The sequence below is a fragment of the Hyla sarda genome, chromosome 1, assembly GCF_029499605.1.
Source record: "Hyla sarda isolate aHylSar1 chromosome 1, aHylSar1.hap1, whole genome shotgun sequence".
NCBI classification, from domain to species: Eukaryota; Metazoa; Chordata; class Amphibia; order Anura; family Hylidae; genus Hyla; species Hyla sarda.
The window spans coordinates 188306373-188329881 of NC_079189.1; the positions used below are offsets into that span (position 1 = coordinate 188306373).

General features: G+C 42.6%; 1 long non-coding RNA gene across 1 annotated transcript in view; it reads right to left on the reverse strand.

Annotated features, from left to right (window-relative positions):
• Nucleotides 1–23509, reverse strand: part of LOC130362056 (uncharacterized) — a 99802-nt gene that overhangs the window by 25598 nt on the left and 50695 nt on the right. The window contains exon 2 of the long non-coding RNA XR_008891260.1: nt 2772–2908. This is a non-coding gene — a long non-coding RNA (uncharacterized LOC130362056). The remainder of the gene's footprint in view (nt 1–2771; nt 2909–23509) is intronic.

The window sequence follows — 23509 nt, forward strand, 5'->3', positions numbered from 1 at the left end:
CTGCAGCCCACCTGTTTATCAGAAAGTTTCTTGACATCCTCCAAAGAACTCTTTTGTCAATTAGTTTTCCATGCCTACAGAATTCCATTACTTGGGATGTTTTTGCTCCTGCACACCAGTCTTTAAATTTTGATTCAGGCTAAAATTGATCCATAGAAAATGTGCTCACACGATTTTATGCTGGACTCCGAGATTACATGCTCAAATTATGAAAGGCATGTGTCTCTTACCCAAGTGGCTACATAGTGTACTTCAATGACAGGGGCAAATATAGACAGCAAAGGGCCCCTAGGCAAGAAAAGGACATGAGCCTATTGAAGTCAATCATGCAGAAATTAGGAAGCACCATTATTTTCCTGATAATATGATGGTGGCCCCTGACCTAATGGCTTCTATTTGTGCTTAGTTGTAATATAAAATAGGGAATTTTACATTTATATATTTATTTATCTATTTATATTAATGAAGGAATAATCCTATCTTAGAGAAATAAACATCCCCATTTTACAGTCTTTGTGTTTTATTCATATAGGTATCCATTTGACACTATATGTATATATTCACTACAGTAAGATTTTCAGAAAACATTGAACCTGAATATTATGTTCTCATATTTTAGTACTTTAAATTACGCATTAGTGGCTATGTAGCATGTTAACCTCTTTAAGTGATTTTTTCAACCATGATTCTAACACTTTATTATGTGTTTCTGATCTGCAGAAGATTAAAGGATTGGCAACTGTGAACGATCCAAAGTTCTCAATTTTTAAAGACCCAGATTGGCCAAAGATCCCACCTTTCAGGCCTGACCATTCTCAGTCTCATTGAACCACAACATATAGACTTAAGGAAAAGTAAGCTCAGCTATGCTTTTGACCCAGAAGCTATATAAATTTAATTTAAGGTCCGTAGCCCAAGAGAGAAAATGCAGCTGCACAGTCCCTGCAGTGGCTAGGTTGTTATTTTATTTAGTAACTTTTATTTCAGCTTGATGTGTTTTGCCATATGTCTTCATGTCCCAAAGTGAGATAGTTATGCTAACACATACAAAAGGAAGACACTATTTAAATTGTGCAAACATAGACTAAAAGAGCTACGCTAAGGGGACCAAAAATAGAAAGCATTTTTAGGATGATCCTTCTATGAAACTAATGATCCTATTATTGGCCAATATTTTACTATAAGCAGTCCCTCATTTGTCAGCTTATCACATGGTTTTAGCAGGTAAAAAAAAAATCATCATTGGTTGCCCAACAGTGATGAAAGCCACAACAATGATTCAGAGGTCATTGGCATTACCCTGCCTGCTCAATAGTCAAGTCATGATCTACAAGATTGGCACTCTCTATCATGTAACAGTCAGCCTGCTGAAAGGGTCCGACAGCCCTATTTTTTAAAAGGTCTTTTGATATTACAAAAAAATAAAAATAAAAAATCAGAAATGCCTTTAGAAAATGTCCACAAGAGAATGCTCATTTATCTAAAGGAATTTTCTGTTAAAAGTCTAAATTGAAGCATAATGTGAAGATGAAAATTTATTTTTGAGTATTTTTGAAAATACTTACTTGAGTGAGTGCATTTAAAATCTATATGACTACACAGACCTATTACTTCTGACAGCTGAGATTAGATACAGTTAGCTACAGCATAAAGTCTGTTCGGTAATCCTGGAGCTGAACAGTCTGGACCCCAGATTTTTTAGCTGCATTAATACAAGCAAACTAGCTGGACAGGAAAGGACTTTGTGCTGCTCCTCATGTATTTGGAAGATGAGTGAAGGAGGGGGCAATGATTTATTAGGTGGCAGATGTTACTCAGACCAAGTATTGGTCAACAAATAGATCACAGCAAATGAAATTCTGAGTTTTTCATACAGTCTTCTTATCATATTTACATATCTCCTAAAAGGAAAAACATTGCCATTCTATGCTTGTATAAACCAGGCTCAGTAATCTGAATCTTTGCAAATTCTCAGGAAATAGGTCCCTTTTGAACTGTTACATAGGCATTAAATAACTCCTAATATTAAAGAAATATTGTAGCCAAGCATTACTGTATAGATTCCGAATATTGATATTCTGTTCAAAACTGAAAGGGGTACTCCACCCCTAGACATCTAGGGATAAGATGGATAGGGGATAAGATGTCTGATCGCAGGGGTCCTGCTGCTGGGGACCTCCACAATCTCTCCTGCATCCCCCCGAGTCATCAGCTCTCTGGAGCTAAGTTTGCTCCGTGGCTGATAACAGGGGCCAGAGGTTCGTGATGTCATGACTCTGCCCCCTCATGATGTCATGCCCCACCCCCTTGATGCAAGTCTATGGGAGGGGGTGTGGTAACAGTCATGGCCCCTCCCATAGACTTGCATTAAGGGGGCAGGATGTGATGTCATGAGGGGTCGGAGCCATGACTTCACAAACCGTCGGTCCCTGTATCATGAGTCATCAACCACGGAGCAAACCTAGCTCCAAAGAGCTGATAACTTGGGGGGGCTGCAGGAGATATCGCAGGGGCCCTCAGCAGCGGGACCCCTGCGATCAGACATCTTATCCCCTATCCTTGGATAGGGGATAAGATGTCCAGGGGCGGAGTACCCCTTTAATGCTTAAGTTGCCTTTTAGGACTACAATAAGTAACTGTTGTCCTACTGAAAGTATGTCAGAAAATTTAGGATAAAAATAAGCTAAATGGGCTTTATGAAAGCCTTTTTCTGATTAGATCCTTGTCTTACTTTAACAGTTCAAGTAGAAGTGAAAGGACGGATCACTCACCAGATGTGCCGTATCAACATTTCTTTATTTCTTGTGCATCACAATGATACAGGTAAGCAGGTAGTTGGAGGGATGCAGATGAGACACAGGGTCCACGAGGCAACTACCATTTCATTTCAGTATGGAATTTCTTCCGGCTGTTATGAGGTATTGGGTGCAGAATGATGGGGAAAACTTGATTTAGTTTTCTATTTTAGAACAAGACTGCAACATAACAAAATGTTAACAAAGTGAAGGGTCTGAAAACTATCCAAATTTATTGTAACACCCAATTAATGCAAGATCTTCCCACATAATAGTAATGACATTTTATTTAATTTAAGAGGGAGCCTATGGGTGACATATCCCACTATATGGCTCAGAATTAAATGTGAGCTCCTCATCATAAGTATACAGTACTAGTACTGGTAGATATATGTCATGTATTAAATGGTTTTCTTACATTAAGTATATAGGAGGGAAGAGTCTGGAGGATTGATCATGGCTGGATATTGGTGAAGAGTCAACCTCCATTTAAAGAAAAAAATACCAGAAGCTCATTGTGCATTTCATATGCCACTTGAGATTATATTAATCCTTAAAATGTTGGAACCATCATGTAATAGTGAATAAGCTTAATGTAAATGAATGTTAATTCCATTTCATTATTATATATAAGGTTCATCGTAATTTACAAAGCCTTCTGTAATAAAAAGAACATGTAAATAAGTCTGTAGAAAACTCGTTTCTGTATCCCATTTCACATATCATCAATACCATCTGCCACCTATTAAGATATATAGACCAATTAAATATAGGTCCTGTTTGAGCAAATATGCATAGTTTCTGCCCTATACATCAAACCAGACCTTACATTTCAAAAATGTTATCCCAAATATAGCTGAGAGACACAGTGGAAATAAATTAATGAAACAAAAGCAAGTGAACCAAGAACCATACATGGAAACAACTAACACTGAATGGATTCAGTGTGAATGTCTGACAAACTAAAATAAAATTGCTTCTAGAAAAAAAAATTGGCACAATTCTATTGGAAAAAAATAATTGATTGCAATTTTTTTTAAACTACAAACCATCCCATCTCTGTGTGAATGTCTAAACACAGGATACAAGAAGTTCCTCTTCATCTCTTTGGGTGGCAAACTTTCTTTAGTTACTGGAAAAATAAGAGTTGCAGATGCTAATAATGGAACACAAGCGGTGAACCACTGAATGTGATGCTTGAATACAAAGAAGCCAATACTTTTGGAGATGTTGCAGTATATTTGTGTACTAAATATGCTAAGCCAAAAACTATGCAAAAATATCTTACTGCACACATCCATAATGTGTTCTATGATTGTTATAATCATTTTGTTTCTTACTGCCTCCTTCTCATCTTATCCGTGTATATATATATATATATATATATATATATATATAAATAACTAAATGTGTGTGGTGTGTATTTGTGTATGTTCCAGCATCACTTCCAAACTTCTGAAGATATTTCCATAAAAGTCGGTACACATGCTACTTATATGCGGGGGTCTAATACAACCCCACTCTCCCCCCCAGTTTGCGCAGGTGAATTTTTCCGGCTCGTGCAAGCAGGGCCGGACCTGACGCGGCGTCGCTCTGGGTGTATGGAGCGGGCTCCCAACTCCTGCCCGCTCTGTACTCTGCGGCCCCCGACTGATTTCAGTAGCCGGGGGCCGCTGATGCATCACTGCCGCTAATATCCAGCATGAGGCGCTCAGCAGTCTGTATGGAGCGGGCTCCGGACTCCTGCCCACTCCATAATCTGCAGCCCCCGGTTGTTTTCAGTAGCCGGGGCTGCCGCTAATAGCCAGCATGCGGCGATCGCCGTGGCTGGCTATTAACCCTTTAGATCGCCGCTGTCTAAAGGGATCTGTGAATGCTCTCTTGTGTGCTAGTGGGGTGGATCGCCCCCCCCCCGCAGTGCAATCGCAGGCGGGCGATCCACTGTGGAGGTAGCCGGAGGGCTTACCTCTGCTTCCTGCTGTCCCGTGGCTCTGTCATTGATAGAGCCTGGCTTGACTAGGCTCCATCAATGGATCGCAGATCAATGGAGTATAATAGAACTCTATTCATCTGTCTGAGGAATCTAATGATGCCTCCTAAAAGTCTAATAAATTGTATAAAAAAAAGTTTTAATAAAAGTGTAAAAGACATTGTTTTTGAGACAGAATCGGTATATATCACGATATATCGTCCCGTAAACAGAATCAGGCTATATCGCGATATATCGTATTGTCAAATTCTTGTATACACATTTTTTATGACAGGTTAACCCTCTGTGTTATCCTACTAGGGGGCGGTTCATATCACCATTTAAACTTACGTTTAGAATATACAAAATGGGTTGCCAACACGTACTGTGGTATACTGGCAGTGATCTATTTTGCTTCAATGGCCTAAACGTAGTCAACTGGTGTCTAATTTTAGTCCATTCCCTTCATGTATATGTTTTCTTTGCAGCACTGTAAAGCACAGCAGACCACACTTTTTAGTCACACTAAGTAAACATATACATGCAGAAAATGGACTAAACGTAAGCACTAGCCCTTGACTATGTTTAGGCCACTAAAGTAAATGGGGGCATTGCCAATACACCGCAGTACATGTTGGCATCTCTGTTTGACAGGATATATACCCTAAGATTAAGGTTAAATCATGTGAATATATAGGACCCTATAAAGTAGCCAGAGAAGGAGAGAACAGAGGTAGCTACTGCCCCCTACCCCCGCTTCTACAGATATTCCCACATATGGTGACCATATAATGGTAGATATCAGCTGCACACAGGCTCTGCAGACCATATAAGCGAATATTTAGAGTTACATCAGGTGACTTCTCTGATCAGAGTTGGCTACATTCCTTTTTCTTCTCCATCTGACCCAGAATGGGATGACTATTAATTCCAGCTACAATTCGTCTCCACAGAACATGCAAGACAAACATTTTAGGGCCCGCACTTTTGAAGCACCTATAGTGCCCCAAACAGTAATAATGCCCCTGTAGAGATTATCAGCCCTCCTGTATAGCCCTTATATGACAGTAGGCCCCAGCCGAAGTTACTTACCATCACAGTCCGACTCCACAGTAGCGGCTGTTCTGCTCCTCATTGGCGGGCAGCAGAGGGCCCTGTGTATTTTAGCAGACGTGACTGTCTCAGCACATCTACTCCCAGCTCGTCTACTCCGGGCGGCCGCATCTACGTCATGATGCGGTCATGTGATAATTTTGCTTGCCGCGGTCATGTAACACGGCCGCTTCCGGATTCCCCGGGGGTGGATTGTGACAGCGCTCATGCGCCGCTGGCTGCCACAGGTGTTTCGCTGAACTCAATTTAGGTTAGTGCGTTGATTGGTGGTCTCACACATAAATAGACAGACAGACCAGGATAGAGCCACTCCCAGACGAAGGTGACGTACCGAAACGTACTTTGGAGTGGTGCTATCCCCGTGTCTGCCCACTTGCTGCTCTTACTTGGCAATATCTTTATGGTTTTTGTATCTGGCATTTTATTCTATCATTGTATTTCAATGCACATGACACTTTGTCTCTTGTAGCTCCATTCTACCTTATTGTGAGGTGTATTGCCACTGCTGCTATGAATATATAGGGGCAATATATATATAATACACTGTTCATGTTTACATATTGCAACCTGACTACTGTTTTTGGTTGCTTCTAGATGCATACTATATGTTATTTATATAATTGATGAATATGTACTCAATTTAGTGGGCGGAACCAGTGATATCACCTTTATTTGCTGTATTCCTCATATTACATGTTTTTTATATTACTTGTATTGTCGTTGTTATTTCAATAAAATTTGTGTCCATTGGACACAGTACTTGTTTGCATAAGTGACTCGTTGTTTCTTCCTTGTTTTGCAATCCCAGCAGCCATTGCCCTGTAAAGTGGTAGAGGGCAGCTGCATTCCTAATGTGGCGGTGATGGCCCTGGGTGACTGTCACTCAAGAGTACACACTGTAACAAAATACCTTTCTGATAACAAACTGTAACAAACCTTTCATAGAATTAAGGACACAGACCATTTTTTCCTTGAAGACTCAGAAATGTAACTTTTTTTGCGTTTTGATTTTTTCCTCGTTGCTTTTTAAGAGCTATAACTAATTTTGCCACATAAAAGCCTTGTTTTTGCAAGACCAATTGTACTTTGTAATGACATCACTCCTTTTACTATAAAGTGTATGGCACAATAAAAAATATATATAATTTGTGAGGGAAAGTGTGGGGGGGGGTTATTTGGAGTGCACTTTATGGTGAAAATTATATGCCATCTTTATTCGGTGGGTCAATATGATTAAAATAATACCCATGCCTACATGCTTTTCTGCTATTGTACTGCATTAAAAAAAATAACTTTTTTAACCTCCTCATGTACTCTCCTTACTACTGGGGTGACACACTGGAACAAACCTCCTACTCATGTAATTACCTTACTACTGGGGTGACACACTGTAACAAACCTCCTCCTCATATAATCACTTTACTACTGGGTCTCTTTAAATGGTAATTACTGAGTGGAGCGATTCTGAGATAGTTTTTTCCGTGACATATTGTACTTTATATAAGTGGTGCATTTTTGTTTACACATGCAGCATTTTTTTGTGGAAAAACTCCAAAATATTGCAAAAAAATGTAAAATTTCTGGCGTTTTTTAAATTATTATTATTATTTTTTTTTTTATGGTGTTCACTGTGCAGAAAAAGTGATGTTATATTTATTCTGTGGGTCAGTACAATTATGGTGATACCCATTTTAGATAGCTTTCTATGTTCTTTTTATTTTTCTGAGCAAAATTCTGCCATTCATTTTCCAACAGCCTTGAATAAGGGCTTATTTTTTGCGGGATGAGCTGTACTTTTTATTGGTATTATTTGTGTGATACATGCTACCTTTTGCTCTTTTTTATTCCGCTATTTGTACCAAAATTGGCGAATTTTGCCCTTTTTTTGTTGTTGTTTTTTACGGTGTTCACCGTGCGAGATAATTTACATAGTAGTTTTTTAGTACACATCATTACGGACATGACAATGATTTGTGACAATGATTTGTATTTTTTTATCTTTTTTTTATGACAATACAGGGTTTTATTAGGAAAGGGGCATTTTTTTTTTACACTTCATACATGTACTGAACAACCATTTATTATTTTATTTTTCACTTTTTACAGGTTATACTATGCTTCAATACATTTGTACTGCAGCACAGTATGACCTGATGAGCTGCACACACTACAGCCTGTGCGATCCAGCCTCTGGCAAACAGACATTATGCCATGATCTGGCCTCCTGCTGCCATAGTAACCAATGGTGACCCGCGATCTTATCGCGGCGCCACCATTGGGGAACACCATAGATGCCATTATCAGGATTGATCACGGCATCTATGGGGTTAATGCTGCCGGAACTGGCGCGATTGCGGCCTCGGCAGCTGTGGAGGGTGATTGACAGCCGAGTCCCGCTGCCAATCTCCTGTACTGCCCTTGGCAGTGCAGGAAATCGCTAGGACGTATGCATATGTGCCAGTGTGGGAACATATGCATACGTCCTATAAAGGGGTATTCCATGAAAAACTTTTTATTTTTTCAGATCAACTGGCTCCAGAAAGTTAAACAGATTTGTTAATTATATATTTAATACTAGCGCTGGAATGGATCCCCTTAGAGGCTGCCCTGATACACAGGAGTGGATTCTGACTGGTATCCACTAAAGATTACAAGCTAACATACAAGAAAGGGTACGTGTATCGGTGCACAAAAAAGAGGAGTGATGATAAGTGGGTTAATGTACTTACTATAGTCAACACTGTAGTGAGTGAAAAGGTGACATTGATTTATTCAGGTGTGGTAGGAATTTTGAACAGGTAAAGGGCTCCTTTAGAAAGAAAAAGATTTGTAATGATGATATTCAGAAAAAATAGAAAAAATAATTGTAACAAGACTATACTACGTGGAGCTTGGCCCTGCAACCCTACAATTTTTCCATCCAATACCGCCCTGGCAGATTCATTGGTAATGCAGACGGACTGTCCAGGCAAACGGAACTTTTACCCTAACAGCGGACCGGACAGCCCCAAGTTGACCCGAAAAGGATCAATCTGGGTCTGCCGGGGTGTTCCACAAAAGGGGAGCAGTGTAACAAGACTTTACTACATGCCTGGACTGTTAAAATAGCTGGAGTTATTTGCATGGATATTGTATGAGAAATGCCATTACCAGAGAATGCAACCGGCCGTTCGGTAGTTATACTTGTGACGGATCCTAGAGTGACCCTACCTACTTGGATGGACTTAAGGACATCACTATTTGTACCCCTCAGTTTATGTTGTCCAGTGACATAAACTCAGAGTTAAAATACTTTTATTTACTGTTTTCATACACTTTCTGTGCACAATACACCTTTTGCACTCAAGGCACTGTATAGAGAGCTAATTACCTTTATTGGATTATCTCCCAGACTATCTGTCACCTGTATTGCCTTTATTGGATTATCTCACAGACTACCTGTCACCTGGATTACCTTTGTTGGGTTATCTCCCAGACTACCTGTCACCTGTATTGCCTTTATTGGATTATCTCACAGACTACCTATCACCTGGATTACCTTTGTTGGATTATCTCCCAGACTACCTGTCACCTGTATTGCCTTTATTGGATTATCTCCCAGACTACCTTCCACCTGTATTGTCTTTACTGACCCTTCCCCCTGTGATGTCCTTCCTATAAAAGAAGACACTTGTTCCACAATAAAGAGTTCTTCTTGACCCTTCAAACATAGCCTCGTCTTGTTCTTGAAAGGGGATTATTTGGGAATATTACTCTGCTCTTTTTACAGCTAAACCTGACTCTCCCTCTGGATATCGTGAATAGGATTATACCAGCTTTACTTTGACACAGCAGCTTGCAGGGAAAAGGACGTCATCAACGGATGATACCCTCTCTCTACCTGGGTAGCCGTTACATTGGTGGCAACGGTGGGATCGTCCTTTTATCCAAAGAGCAAGTGCTGAATGGAGTCTCCGTATGCCAGGCTGAAAAGACCCACACTAAAAGATTTATTGGAGAGTCGTGGTAGGAGTGCCAGTAACAGACCACGGAGAGAGCTGATAGCTGACCTGCTGGAGCTGGACGAAAGGGATAGGTCCATGGAGGTAACTGAACCTATTGCACCTATCAGCGAGGACAATGTACTTACTGCTATTGTACAGCGGAGATTAGCCTTGTATCCAGCAACGTCCACGGAACTAATAAACCAGCTGTTCCGGGATGCAAAGGAGGAGATCGAAACTAAGAGGAGACAAGAAGCGGAACTGGTAAGAGCTAGACAGCCCATTACACATGCAGTTCCTGCCCCTCCACCCACTGCTGCGACAAAGAAAATTCCATTTACTGCTTTTAAAACCTTTGTGGAAAATGAAGAAGAAATTGATGGGTATTTGGCTGACTTTGAGAGGCAGTGCTCACTACACCAAGTACCACCAGAGCAATGGGTCACTATCCTGGCTGGGAAACTATCAGGGAAAGCAAATGAGGCTTTCCAAGCACTTACTGCAGAAGAGATATCGCAGTATCAAAGGGTGAAAGAGGCACTGCTCACCAGGTATGCTGTAACCCCAGAAGCATACCATCGCCGCTTCCGGGAGTCCAAGAAGAAGGCTGTGGAATGGGCCAACCGATTACAAAGGGTGGCATCACATTGGGTCCAAGGGTGCAAGGCCAACATCGGGGAGGAGGTATTGCAGTTGTTCCTAATGGAACATTTCTTCCAAGACCTGGCCGCGGACATACAAGACTGGGTACGAGACCGCCGCCCCGCTAACTTAAACGAGGCGGCTCGGCTAGCAGATGAGTATGCGGAAAAAAGAAAAGTAAGCCAGGGTATACACGGCTAGCTCATAAGGTAGAACCGCACACTCCAGCCGTCACCTCATGCCCAGAGTTTCGGGCTCCAGTCCCACCAGGACCACCGCGCCCTCAGGGGTCCACCAACTACCCCCGAGATTTGTCTAGGGTGACGTGCCATCACTGCAGCAACAGGGGACATATTGCTCGTTATTGCCCATTGAGATCTACCAATAACAACTGGAGACGCACAACACCCAACACAGAGGCCACCCCATCACGCCCCTCTGCGGCTCACTGCCTAGAAACCGAGGTGGGCCCTGAGGAATGTCTGGGAATTTTGTATGAGGCAGACCCAATACAAGCTGCTTCTCCAGATAACCGTCAGCATCACTGTCAGGAGGTACGGGTGAATGGACAGGTAGCACAAGACCTAAGAGATTCCGGGGCCACTATCACTTTGATTCACTTTGTGGGAAACAACGACCAGAACCTGCTAAGGTTGAGGCTGTAGCCAATTGGCCCACACCCCACTCTAAGACCCAGGTCCTGGCATTCCTAGGGACAGCAGGGTATTACAGAAAATTTGTCCCTGACTATAGTACCATTTTTAAACCTTTGACAGATTTGACCAAAAAGAAATTGCCTAGAGTAGTCCTGTGGTCTCCCACCTGTGAAACAGCATTCCAAACCTTGAAACAAGCCTTGATCAAGGCACCTGTTCTATCTGCCCCTGTCCCTAATAAAAGATTTGTCGTTCACACAGATGCGTCCATGTACGGACTGGGGGCAGTTCTGAGCCAGATCGGGGAGGATGGAAGGGAACACCCTGTCGCGTACCTGAGTAGAAAGCTATTGCCCAGGGAAGTGAGCTACGTGGCAGTGGAAAAGGAATGTTTAGCCCTGGTTTGGGCTTTTAAGAAGCTCACACCCTACTTGTATGGTCAGGAATTCACCCTCATCACGGACCATAACCCATTCGTATGGCTGAACCGAGTAGCTGGGGATAACGGGCGCCTGCTAAGATGGAGCACCTGTATTGCCTTTATTGGATTATCTCACAGACTACCTGTCACCTGTCACCTGTATTGCCTTTATTGGATTATCTCCCAGACTACCTTCCACCTGTATTGTCTTTACTGACCCTTCCCCCTGTGATGTCCTTCCTATAAAAGAAGACTCTTGTTCCACAATAAGGATTTCTTCTTGACCCTTCAAACGTAGCCTCGTCTCGTTCTTGAAAGGGGATTATTTGGGAATATTACTCTCCTCTTTTTACAGCTAAATCTGACTCTCCCTCTGGATATCGTGAATAGGATTATACCAGCTTTACTTTGACACAGAAGCTTGCAGGGAAAAGGACGTCATCAACGGCTGATACCCTCTCTCTACCTGGGTAGCCGTTACAATAATGATGATGATAATGCAATGGTAAAGTTCTCAGACACTTCTTAATAATATATACACAGATTGCAGCAATAGAACTCACATTGAGATGGTCCTGTGTGAGTTGTAATTCTTCTTTGTTGCTATAGTAGCGATCAGTAAGACTTCTTGCAACAATGTCAGTTGTTTATATAGATACACAGTTACAGGCACGCTGTACTTGGTCTCAGCGTATACTCTGCTGGTACGTGATACTTCTGGGCAACGCCCAATGTATATACTATAATACAAGATCGGTGTTTAAAGTTAATATATGGACAGATAGTGAAACAGCAGGTACACAAGTAATCCGCTGTTTCTCACTATGGAAAATTCTGCAATAGTAGATGATCTGTGCAAGCGTTATCTGCTGTTCCACACTATGTAAATTTAGACAGTTTTGCAGAGCCACCACACTATTGGGCATAAATGACTTTAATACGCTGCCTAAAAAGAAGTAAGCGAACACAGATTGGACTCAGCGTTGTCCGTGGGCATAAAAACAACAAGGAGAATTTGCGCTCCCTTTAACCAGTATGTGCAGCACTTTCAATAGCAAATGTCGGGTAGGTTAGTTAGTTCAATAATCGCGTCAACTTATACTGCAGGGTACCTGATTCCTTTGGTTTCTGTTCATGATCCTGAAGATATAGAGTCCTTAGAGATGGCAGGAGATGTCCTGGTGGTCGGGTCCTATGATGTAGTAGAGAATTTCCCGGGGGTTTGCAGCGGGTGTAAGCACCGGGAGATCTGCTCCAGCCGGAAGTGTCTCACCGGTGCTGCCGCGCTGTAAGTTGGTCAAAAATTCACCGTGGTCCGTGTACTGCTATGTGACGTCACAGTTACAGCAGGGCGCAGGGGCAAAAAGCAAACTGGCGTGTTTCAGTCGGAACGCCGACCTTCATCAGAGATGAATGATGATGAACGGCCCCGGTAATTTATGCCGAAATCCCCCTGACGATCCGATATATCTCCCCTCAATAATCCCGTTGTTTTCTCCAATGAATCTCCTATGTAGTTAAGGATCTAGAGTGCACATATTTAAACATGAATTTACATGCATATAGAGGTCTTTTGTAGCACGCATCGGTCCTGCACTTTTTGCCCTACCTAGCAGGATTCCATGATTTCTACTTTTATATATGCAGCAGTCCTGAGTCATTGCCGCAAAAAACACATAAGAACCGCACATATCCAAAAAAACTTCTGAATTGTATCCAAGAAGCCAATGCTACAATAAGAACCCTAACATGAAGTCCGGGTTCTGTGATTTGTATTTTCATGTGTGCAGAGACTCCGGGCTGTTGCCATATAAAACACGCTGGAGCCGCATATAGTACATGAACATAGTCTAAACAGTATCCAAAGGAGCAGATGCAAAAGTGACCTGAAGTTAAGATATATTCCTATAGTTTAGTTCCTTTCAGGTGGAATTTTAGTATTTTTTTGGTGCTTCTTAGAGGAAGGCAAATAATTCCAGATCCATATTCAAACCAAATGGTGATATAGTGTTTAGGTTAAAAATCATGCGGCTTTCTGCCCTCGACATAGCTGCCATATGGTCCCCCCCTCTTCAATGTTTTTTTACCTTCTCTATTCCAAAAAAATTGGATTGTGTGAATGAAGCATTATGCTTTTCTGCATATTGTTTAGAGAGGGGGTGGCCCAGGAATCTGCGTTCAATATTGTAGATATATTCCCCAATTCTTGTGGATAGCAGGCATTTGGTTCTCCCCACGTATGTTTTACCACAAGGGCATTGTATCCCATAAATCACGTCCTTGGTTTTACATGTAATGTGAGACTTTATAGAACATTTGAAAGATCCATCCCAGCTCTCCACTTTACACGTGGGGGATCTTTTAGTCCCTGTATTTTTTCACCCTTTGCAAGAACGGCACGGGAAAAAGCCAGATTGTTGGAAAAATTATGATAATTTTGGATTATTCTTTCCCTTCTTCTTTACTGTGGGTGCCCCTTGGTTCCCTATATTTGTTGTTTTAAAAAAAATAAATGATGGTTTCTCCTGTAGCAGTTGTCCTATGATGCGGTCCTCCTTCAGAATTTCCCAATGTTTTGACACGATTTAAAAAAAAAAACTTTCTTTGATTGTTAAAAGTAGTAATGATTGGGATTTTTATATTTTCTAAATCCTTTTTTTTTTTTTTTTTCTTTTTTATAAGTAGGGTGTCCCAATCCGTGTTCTCCACTTCTTCTGCTACCTTTACAAGTATCTCTCTTTGGTATCCCTTTTGCAGGAAATCTTTTTGTAGATCTTCTGCCTCCGTTCTGTATTCTTCAACCCTCGTGCAATTCCTCCGTAATCTAATGAACTGGGAATATTATGGAGCCAAATTGGAAGATGACAGCTATTCAGGTCGATATAGCTGTTACTATCCGTCGCTTTCCGGTATGTCTTGGTTAGTATTTTGTTCTCCTCAATAAAAATTGACAGGTCCAAAAAATTCACTTCTGTGCAGCTAATGGTGGGAGTAAAACTAAGATAAAACTCATTTTTATTTAAATTACTTAAAAATTAATTTAAAAGTGATATAAAAGGACATTTCCTGCCATCTCTAAGGACTCTATATCTTCAGGATCACGAACAGAAACCAAAGGAATCAGGTACCCTGCAGTATAAGTTGACGCGATTATTGAACTAACTAACCTACCCGACATTTGCTATTGAAAGTGCTGCACATACTGGATAACGGGAGCGCGAATTCTCCTGGTTGTTTTTATGCCCGCGGACCACGCTGAGTCCAGTCTGTGTCCGCTTACTTCTTTTTAGGCAGCGTATTAAAGTCATTTATGCCCAATAGTGTGGTGGCTCTGCAAAACTGTTTAAATTTACATAGTGTGGAACAGCAGATAACGCTTGCACAGATCATCTACTATTGCAGAATTTTCCATAGTGAGAAACAGCGGATTACTTGTGTACCTGCTGTTTCACTATCTGTCCATATATTAACTTTAAACACCGATCTTGTATTATAGTATATACATTGGGCGTTGCCCAGAAGTATCACGTACCAGCAGAGTATACGCTGAGACCAAGTACAGCGTGCCTGTAACTGTGTATCTATATAAACAACTGACATTGTTGCAAGAAGTCTTACTGATCGCTACTATAGCAACAAAGAAGAATTACAACTCACACAGGACCATCTCAATGTGAGTTCTATTGCTGCAATCTGTGTATATATTATTAAGAAGTGTCTGAGAACTTTACCATTGCATTATCATCATCATTATTGTAACGGCTACCCAGGTAGAGAGAGGGTATCAGCCGTTGATGACGTCCTTTTCCCTGCAAGCTTCTGTGTCAAAGTAAAGCTGGTATAATCCTATTCACGATATCCAGAGGGAGAGTCAGATTTAGCTGTAAAAAGAGGAGAGTAATATTCCCAAATAATCCCCTTTCAAGAACGAGACGAGGCTACGTTTGAAGGGTCAAGAAGAAATCCTTATTGTGGAACAAGAGTCTTCTTTTATAGGAAGGACATCACAGGGGGAAGGGTCAGTAAAGACAATACAGGTGGAAGGTAGTCTGGGAGATAATCCAATAAAGGCAATACAGGTGACAGGTGACAGGTAGTCTGTGAGATAATCCAATAAAGGCAATACAGGTGCTCCATCTTAGCAGGCGCCCGTTATCCCCAGCTACTCGGTTCAGCCATACGAATGGGTTATGGTCCGTGATGAGGGTGAATTCCTGACCATACAAGTAGGGTGTGAGCTTCTTAAAAGCCCAAACCAGGGCTAAACATTCCTTTTCCACTGCCACGTAGCTCACTTCCCTGGGCAATAGCTTTCTACTCAGGTACGCGACAGGGTGTTCCCTTCCATCCTCCCCGATCTGGCTCAGAACTGCCCCCAGTCCGTACATGGACGCATCTGTGTGAACGACAAATCTTTTATTAGGGACAGGGGCAGATAGAACAGGTGCCTTGATCAAGGCTTGTTTCAAGGTTTGGAATGCTGTTTCACAGGTGGGAGACCACAGGACTACTCTAGGCAATTTCTTTTTGGTCAAATCTGTCAAAGGTTTAAAAATGGTACTATAGTCAGGGACAAATTTTCTGTAATACCCTGCTGTCCCTAGGAATGCCAGGACCTGGGTCTTAGAGTGGGGTGTGGGCCAATTGGCTACAGCCTCAACCTTAGCAGGTTCTGGTCGTTGTTTCCCACAAAGTGAATCAAAGTGATAGTGGCCCCGGTATCTCTTAGGTCTTGTGCTACCTGTCCATTCACCCGTACCTCCTGACAGTGATGCTGACGGTTATCTGGAGAAGCAGCTTGTATTGGGTCTGCCTCATACAAAATTCCCAGACATTCCTCAGGGCCCACCTCGGTTTCTAGGCAGTGAGCCGCAGAGGGGCGTGATGGGGTGGCCTCTGTGTTGGGTGTTGTGCGTCTCCAGTTGTTATTGGTAGATCTCAATGGGCAATAACGAGCAATATGTCCCCTGTTGCTGCAGTGATGGCACGTCACCCTAGACAAATCTCGGGGGTAGTTGGTGGACCCCTGAGGGCGCGGTGGTCCTGGTGGGACTGGAGCCCGAAACTCTGGGCATGAGGTGACGGCTGGAGTGTGCGGTTCTACCTTATGAGCTAGCCGTGTAGTACCCTGGCTTACTTTTCTTTTTTCCGCATACTCATCTGCTAGCCGAGCCGCCTCGTTTAAGTTAGCGGGGCGGCAGTCTTACTGATCGCTACTATAGCAACAAAGAAGAATTACAACTCACACAGGACGTTCTCAATGTGAGTTCTATTGCTGCTATCTGTGTATATATTATTAAGAAGTGTCTGAGAACTTTACCATTGCATAATCATCATCATTATTTTTTCTATTTTTTCTGAATATCGTCATTACAAATCTTTTTCTTTCTAAAGGAGCCCTCTACACGTTCAAAATTCCTACCACACCTGAATAAATCAACGTCACCTTTTCACTCACTACAGTGTGGACTATAGTAAGTACATTAACCCACTTATCATCCCTCCTCTTTTTTGTGCGCCAATATGCATACCCTTTCTTGTATGCTAGATTTGTTAATTACTTCTATGAAAAAAATCTATTTCCTTCCAGTACTTATCAGCTGCTGAAGTTGAGTTGCTCTTTTCTGTCTGACAACAGTGCTCTCTACTGACACCTCTGTCTGTTTCCGGAACTGTCCAGAGTAGCAGCAAATCACCATAGCAAAGCTCTGGACAATTCCTGAGACAGACAAAGATGTCAGCAGAGAGCTCTGTAGTAAGACAGAAAAGAACAACTCAGCTTCAGCAACTGATAAGTACTGGAAGGATTAAGATTTTTTAATAGAAGTAATTTACAAATCTGTTTAACTTTCTGGAGCCAGTTAATAGGATTTTTTTTTTCATGGAATACCCCTTTAATAACTCTGGGATGCTTTTACTTAGGAATTTGATTCCGAGATTGCTTTTTCGTGACATATTCTACTTTATGTTAGTGGTAAATTTTCGACGACACTTGCATCATTTCTTGGTGAAAAATGTAAAAATTTCATGAAAAATGTAAAAATTTAGCATTTTTCTAACTTTGAAGCTCTCTGCTTGTGAGGAAATGGACATGCAAAATAAATCATATATTGATTCACAAATACAATATGTCTACTTTATGTTGACATCATAAAGTTGACATGTTTTTACTTTTGGAAGACATCAGAGGGCTTTAAAGTTTAGCAGAAATTTTCAAATTTTTCACGAAAATTTCAAAATCTGAATTTTTCAGGAACCAGTTCAGTTTTGAAGTGAATTTGAGGATCTTTATGTTAGAAATACCCCATATTTGACCCCATAATGAAAACTGAACCCCTCAAAGTATTCAAAATGACATTCAGAAAGTTTGTTAACCCTTTAGGTGTTTCACAGGAATAGCAGCAAAGTGGAGGAGAAAATTCAAAATCTTCATTTTTTACACTAACATGTTCTTGTAGACCCATTTTCTTAATTTTTACAATGGTAAGAGGAGAAAAAGCCACCAAAATTGTAACCTAATTTCTCTTGAGTAAGGAAATACCTCATATGTTGATGTAAAGTGTTCTGTAAGTGCACTACACTGCAGAAATGGGGAGCATGTGGCATTCAGGACATTGGGATGTGAAAATGAAAAATTAGATTTTTTATTTTTACAAGGGTTAATAGAAGTAAAAGCTCCCCAAAAGTATGAAAATACCCCATTAGTGGATATAAAGTGCTCTACGGGTGCACTACAAGGGCTCAGAAAAGAAGGAGCACCATTGGGCTTTTGGAGAGAGAATTTGGTTGGAATGGAGGTAGGGGGCCATGTGCATTTACAAAGCCCCCATGGTGCCAGAACAGTGGACCCTCTCACACATGTGACCCCATTTCGTAAACTACAACCCTTACAGAATGTAAAAAGGGGTGACATGAGCATTTATACTCTACTGGCATTTGACAGATCTTTGGAACAGTGGGATGTGCAAATGAAAAATAAAATTATTTATTTTCATGGACCACTGTTCAAAAAAACTGTCAGACACCTGTGGGATGTAAGTGCTTACGGCACCCCTTTTTACATTCCGTGAGGGGTCATTTTTACATTCAAAATGTGGTCACATGCGGGTGTTTTTTCAGCCACCCCTGTGCAAATCACCATTTTAGGCCTCAAATGTACATGGTGCGCTCCCACTCCCGAGTCCTGTTGTGCGCCCGCAGGGCACTTTATGTCCACATATGGGGTATTTCAATACTCAGGAGGCTTTGGGCCTCCTCAGCGCACCAGGCACTCTCTCAGGACTTGACCTCACTGTTCCTCAGCAGCAACTACACAAGAGACTGAACTAGCTACTCCCAGGGTTTATATGGGGGAGACTCTGGAGGGGTCTCATAGGTCACCCTTTAAGTCACGTGATCACTGGTACCTTCCTTGGCTACAACACTTAGTATCACCATTTTTAAGGTACAGAACATCATATATACATTACATTAGATAATATAGGCACTTATTAACCATTTAACATACTCAGCTTAAGGGGGGACATAGGGGTCACTACAATAGAGTCCTCCAGACAGGACAGCAAGTGTACAGGGATGCAACTCCTGTACTGGACCACCACACAGGGCCCTGTGCACTGAGGACAAGCAGGGCTCTGAGCACTGAGGATAAACAAGGCTCTGTGTACTGAGGACAAGCAGGGCTCTGAGCACTGAGGATAAACAAGGCTCTGTGTACTGAGGACAAGCAGGGCTCTGAGCACTGAGGATAAGCAAGGCTCTGTGTACTGAGGACAAGCTGGGCTCTGTGCACTGAGAACAAGCAGGGCTCTGAGCACTGAGGATAAACAAGGCTCTGTGCACTGAGGACAAGCAGGGCTCTGTGCACTGAGGACAAGCACGGCTCTGTGCACTGAGGACAAGCAGGGCTCTGTGCACTGAGGATAAACAAGGCTCTGTGCACTGAGGACAAGCAGGGCTCTGAGCACTGAGGATAAACAAGGCTCTGTGTACTGAGGACAAGCAGGGCTCTGTGCACTGAGGATAAACAAGGCTCTGTGTACTAAGGCTCTGTGGCACACTCCCTTCTCACACTGCACAGGGCCCTGCAGTGGCGTTGCGACCCGGGTGCGGGGGGTGCGGCCCGCACCGGGTGACACCAACCTAATGGGGTGACACCAAGACGCTCCGTAGCCGCACCCCCCCCCCCCCAGCTACACAGACACCACCTCCCCCATCTGTGCCCGACCGGCCTCCCATCCGTCAGCACAACCCCCCCCCCCCCCCCGCGCTGTGTGTGCCCGTCCATCAGCAACCCCCCTCTTTCTCCTGCACTGTGCGCCCGTCCATCATCACACCCCCCCCTCACCTTCTCCAGCATTGTGCCCGGCCTCCGCTCCCACGTCTGCGCCGGCCTGACGTCACACCGTATGGCCGCGCAGGAGGACGTCAGTTACGTCACTCGCACGGCGCCCGGTGAGAAGGAGCGCTGCGCTGGATGGGTGAGTGTGTGTGTCTGTCTCTATCTATGTTTGTGTGTGTGAGACTCTGTGTGTGTGACTGTGTGCATGTGTGTGTGTGACTGTGTGCATGTGTGTGTGACTGTGTGTGTGTCAGCGAGTGTGTGTCTCTCTGACTGTGTGTGTGTGTTTGTGTCTCTCTGTGTTGTATGTGTTTTTGTGTGTGTGTGTGTGTGTGTGTGTGTGTGTGGGGGGGGGGGGGGGGGGGGTATAACCAGCAATCTATTGTGGGGAAGACTTTGACCTATTGTGGGGAACCTGCGGCCTAATGTGGGGAAACTACTACCAAGTGTGGGGAGTCTATGCTACCTTATGTGGGGAGTCTGTGCTACCTTATGTGGGGAATCTGTGCTACCTAATGTGGGGAAATTGCTACCTAATGTGGGGTAACTGGTACCTACCTAATGTGGGGGAACTGGTACCAAATGTGGGGAATCTATGCTGCCTAATGTGGGGAATAGATGCTACCTAATGTGGGGAATCTATGCTGCCTAATGTGGGGAATAGATGCTACCTAATGTGGGGAAACTGCGACCTACCTAATGTGGGGGGACTGCTGCCTACCTAATGCTCCCCCCCTGGCAGTAGCACCCTCATCATCCACCAGCAACACCCCCCCCCCCCCAGCAGCACCTCCATCAGCAGATCCTGATGGTGGATGATGGCGGTGCTCCTGCCAGGAGGATGATCCTGCCGATGGATGATGGGGATGATACTGCCAGGGGGGATGGCTAGTAGCACCCTCATCATCCTCCAGCAACACCCCCCGAGTAGTAGCACCCCCATCATCCACTAGCAACACCACCAATACCCCCCTCCCGTCGTAATAGCATCAGCTAACGGATGTTGAGGGGTGTTACTGCGGTTGTGGTATTATATTCAGAGGGTGCACTGTATGGCAACGTTATATTCAGAGGGCGCCGTTTGTGGTAGTATTATATTCAGAGGGCGCAGTTTGTGGTAGTATTATTAGAGATGAGCGAACTTACAGTAAATTCGATTCGTCACAAACTTCTCGGCTCGGCAGTTGATGACTTATCCTGCGTAAATTAGTTCAGCCTTCAGGTGCTCCGGTGGGCTGGAAAAGGTGGATACAGTCCTAGGAAAGAGTCTCCTAGGACTGTATCCACCTTTTCCAGCCCACGGGAGCACCTGAAAGCTGAACTAATTTATGCAGGAAAAGTTATCAACTGCCGAGCAGAGAAGTTTGTGACGAGTTGAATTTACTGTAGTTTGCTCATCTCTAATTATTATATTCAGAAGGCGCAGTGGGTGGTAGTATTATATTCAGAGGGTACAGTATGTGGCGGTATTATATTCAGGGGTACAGTATGTGGCAAATTTATATTCAGGGGTACAGTATGTGGCAAATTTATATTCAGGGGTACAGTATGTGACAGATTTATATTCAGGGGTACAGTATGTGGCAGATTTATATTCAGGGGTACAGTATGTGGCAGATTTATATTCAGAGGGTACAGTATGTGGCAGATTTATATTCAGAGGGTACAGTATGTGGCAGATTTAAATTCAGAGGGCGCAGTATGTGGTAGTATTGTATTCAGTGGGTACAGTGTGTGGCGGTATTATATTCAGGGGTACAGTATGTGGCAGATTTATATTCAGAGGGTACAGTATGTGTTGGTATTATATTCAGAATGTACAGTGTGTGGTAGTATTATATTCAGAGGGTACAGTGTATGGAAGGTTTATAATCAAAGAGTATAGTAGTATTATATTTAGAAGATACAGTGTCTCTCAGGTTTATAATAATAATTGTTTTCATATAGAGGATGAGAATGCGCTGACATAGTGAGGAGACGTCTGGGCGTCACATTCTGCAGAGAGAAGTTTTAGCTGGAACAAGTCCTGAATTAGATAAGGGAAGACTATAGAGAAGATGTCACCTGTAGTCACTGATATCATTGTACATTCTCCTCACTATAGAGAAGACGTCACCTGTAATCACTGATATCATTGTGTATTCTCTTCACTATAGAGAAGACGTCACCTGTAGTCACTGATATCATTGTGTATTCTCCTCTCTATAGAGAAGACGTCACCTGTAGTCACTGATATCATTGTGTATTCTCCTCACTATAGAAAAGACGTCACCTGTAGTCACTGATATCATTGTGTATTCTCCTCACTATAGAGAAGACGTCACCTGTAGTCACTGATATCATTGTGTATTCTCCTCACTATAGAGAAGACGTCACCTGTAGTGACTGATATCATTGTGTATTCTCCTCACTATAGAGAAGACGTCACCTGTAGTCACTGATGTCATTGTGTATTCTCCTCACTATAGAGAAGACGTCACCTGTAGTCAGATATCATTGTGTATTCTCCTCACTATAGAGAAGATGTCACCTGTAGTCACTGATACCATTGTACATTCTCCTCTCTACATCAGAGCTGTAGTCACTTGTCAGTTCTACAGTTAGGTCAGTGAAACTACAACTCCCAGCATAACCTCACCACTGCTCAAAGGGGTACTCTACTGGAAAACATTTTTTTTAATCAGCTGGTGCTACAAAGTTAAACAGATTTGTAAATTACTTCTATTTAAAAATCTTAATCCTTCCAGTACTTATTAACTGCTGTATAAGCGATTCACAGTAAGTTATTTTCCTTTTTAATTTATTTTCTGTCTGACCACAGTGCTCTGTGCTGACACCTCTGTCCATGTCAAGAACTGTCCATAGTAGGAGCAAATCCCCATAGCAAACCTATCCTGCTCTGGACAGTTCCTGACATGGACAGAGGTGTCAGCAAATAGCACTGTGGTCAGACTGGAAAGAACTACACAACTTCCTGTGGAGCATACACCAGCTTATAAGTACTGTAAGTATTAAGATTTTAAATAGAAGTAATTTAAAAATCTGTTTAACTTTCTGGCACCAGTTGATATAAAAGTAAATGTTTTCCAGTGGAGTACCCCTTTAAGTAATTCTGGGAGCTGTATATTTCAATGGTGAAAACTTCTTTAACACTTTCCCATTCTGTGGCAACTGGTATATCTGATTATTATACTGGAATTTCTCACAATGCGCTACAACAGTGGTGTCTGTCACAACAGGCTAAAAACTTACTGAGGGGGGGGGGGGGGTAGGTATGGGGGTGACACCATTTTCTACCGCACCGGGTGACACCAACCCTAGCAACGCCACTGGGGCCCTGGTTGTCTTGCCCTCACTTCCTCACAGAGACACACAGGCAATAGCTGCAGGGAAAGCATTTTTTTCATCCAAAAATAGACAAATTTTTTAACCAATGTATATAAAATATACATATTATTATATGGTATTATCTACATTATATGAAAAATGTTTGCAAATGACAGGTACACTTTGATTATAATTATTGGACTGGATTAAATGCATCAGTCTAATTGTCTGGAAAACCTATTTTGTTGCATTGAAATATTTG